Source organism: Salmo salar, chromosome 09, assembly GCF_965601325.2.
Source record: "Salmo salar chromosome 09, fSalSal1, whole genome shotgun sequence".
NCBI classification, from domain to species: Eukaryota; Metazoa; Chordata; class Actinopteri; order Salmoniformes; family Salmonidae; genus Salmo; species Salmo salar.
The window spans coordinates 127,368,351-127,371,302 of NC_138299.1; positions in this window are offsets into that span (position 1 = coordinate 127,368,351).

The following is a 2,952-nucleotide window of genomic DNA, read 5'->3' on the forward strand; positions in this document are numbered from 1 at the left end:
TTCACTTGTTCTGACATGTATTTTTGAGTAAGATAATCAGAGGTTATGATTTTTATTAAAAGCCCAGTGCAGTCAAAAATGTGATTTTTATGTGTTTTATGTATATTTCCACACTATGAGGTTGGAATAATATGATAATGCCCTTCTAGTTTAAGAGCTGTTTAAAAAGACCGCCCAAAATGTCTGCCTGTTTTGGTGTGATGGATATTTTGCCTGCCAGGTGACATCACCAGATGGTTAATTAGTTAATAGATCAATAAGAAAAATAGTTCCAAACCTGCTTGCCAATAACACCTAGTTTTCAGCTGTCCCCTCCCGACTCAGAACACTCCCAGACAGTCCTAGCAAAACATTTCCTTGAGAAATTGCTCTTTGCTAAGACGTGATTTGTTTCTTTCTGACCATTTTAATTGAAAATAATTACAGTAAGGTACTCAATTGTTACCCAGAAGTGATTTGATATTGAGATAAAAAGAGCTGCGTTTGACCTTTAAAATAAAGATTCTAATAGAATAATATGATTGTCTGTGATAAAATTGAGTGAACCTTTACAGCGCAATATTAATATAATACAATTACTTTTGTTGGTTCACAAGTACTTTATCCTCATGGCCCTGGATTAAAGAACAATCTCAGGTTATGTTCTTTTACTCGTCTCCTGTTTCTGCTACTCTATTATACTGGTAAGATCTTATCACACCAATGACTCTTTGTAGTCAGTCACCTGATTCCTTGTGGTGGATGAATGGGGGACTGTGATTCAACTGTGGCTAGCGTGTGATGGTCAGTGTGGTGGTCTGGACTGGCGGTGCGTGACAAACAGAAACACTACATACAGTATATGGAGAACATGTCGGGGATTACCAGATAACATGAACACAGACATCTTGAGTAACTACACAGTAAGGCAAGCTTAAAAACATGTACGTGTGTGATGCTCTGATGTTGGCTGCTAATGATATTATGTGGGAATGTTTGGAGATTGTTGTACTGTAGGCAATGTCCTCTCTATTCAGGAAGGCTTTGTTGTTCTCAAAGTTCTAAACACGGCCTAGATTGCACATTGATTCCAAAACAAGAAGAATGACACCTACTTATAATGAATAAGACCCCCCGTTGAACACGCAGTCAAGACGTGTTGGAATGAGTCAACAGACAACATCTGGACCAGAGGACCTCACCTGCACTTTGTGCCACATATGAACCAATTGAATCCCTCCGTGTCAGTGGCAGAATGAGGTCCCCATTGTGATTGGTGTCTGGGATGACCGCTTGGTCCTTTGCTGCTCAGTCGGGGGTCTTTACAAAATGAATGACCACACCATAGTGCTGGAGGGGGTAGCTTTTTTTGAGAGTGGGGGTTGGGGGGGGCAGTCAGGGAGAGGAGATAAGAGATTTGCTTTAATTAAAAGGATGGGCTTAAAGCGATGTCAGTAATTAATCCTGCATTTTCCTAATCCCTGGAAAAGAGCAGTGACTCCTTATGGGGCTTAATCAGCCATGGTTTCATTTCAAGGCTCTGGCTGTTTTCCTTTTCATGAATCCCCACTGCAGGCGAAAAACAATACATTTATTTTCCACCAAGGTGCTTTTCCCCTCCCCGTTCTCTCTTTAATACGTCACAAACAGATACTCACACAAACATGATAAACTATGTGGAATTTCATGCCGTTTTGTGCCTCTGGCTTGAAAAGACTTCTCTGCATGTAGTTTTATGGTCAAGGACAAAAATACTTTTTGTGGAAGAAGCATAATTTACATTGACGTTTCACCATACAGGTTGTCATTTCTCGCAAGGTCGTTAAATACAAAGAATAGTAGTCTACACAGCCAAGAAAACAGTGCCACGTTCAGCATGCCTAGAGATGTCCCATGTGGCTCAGTTGGTAGAGCATGGCGCTTGAGGTTGTGAGTTCGACTCCATACGGGGCACCAGTAAATGAGAAGTCAGTCACGTGTCAATGTCAAAAGCTCAACACTAATTTATCTGATGTACAGTACCAGTCAAACAAGTTGACACACCTAGTCATTTAAGGGTTTTTCTTTATCACTTTAAGACCATCATGTCATAAAGTAATGATGGACTGTTGTTTCTCAGCTTATTTGAGCTGTTCTTGCCATATTATGGACTTGGGTCTTTTACCAAATAGGACTATCTTCTGTATACCACCCTTACCTTGTCACAACACAACTGATTGGCTCAAACACATTAAGGAAAGAAATTCCACAAATTAACATTTAACAAGGCAGACCTGTTAATTGAAATGCATTTCAGGTGACTACCTCATGAAGCTGATTGAGAGAATGTCAACAGTGTGCAAAGCTGTCATCAAGGGCAAAGGGTGGCTACCTTGAAGAATCTCAAATATATTTTTATTTAAAACGTTTGGTTACTACATGATACTTTATTTAGTAAATATTTTAAATGTTTCTTGAACTGCATTGTGGGTTAAGGGCTTGTAAGCATTTCACAGTAATGTATTCAGCACATTTGATTCCATGTGTGTTATTTCATAGTTTTGATGTCTTCACTATTATTCTACAACGTAGAAAATAGTCAAAATAAAAACCCTTGAATGAGTAGGTGTTCAAACGTTTGACTGGTGCTGTACATACACTCAGTCTAGGGGGTTGCCCCTCCCTCTATATACACATACCTACAGACCAATTCTACAGGTCCAACCACCTAATGCTGATGAGGGAGAGATCCCCTGTTTGGGTGACTGAAGAGTAAACTATGATGCTCATGATTGGCCTGTTTGGCATGTCTTGGAAGCACCTGGAAAAAATCCCTGTATTTTGCTGCTGCGGGGAACCGATACCTGCTCTTTCACCCACATGCCGCCGGATATCCACTCATTTGAACATTTATGATCCACTGCTAAACAACCATTGAGTCATTCAAAATGTCACTACTTTTCATTTCCAAATAACCCCTCAAAAGGCAAATAA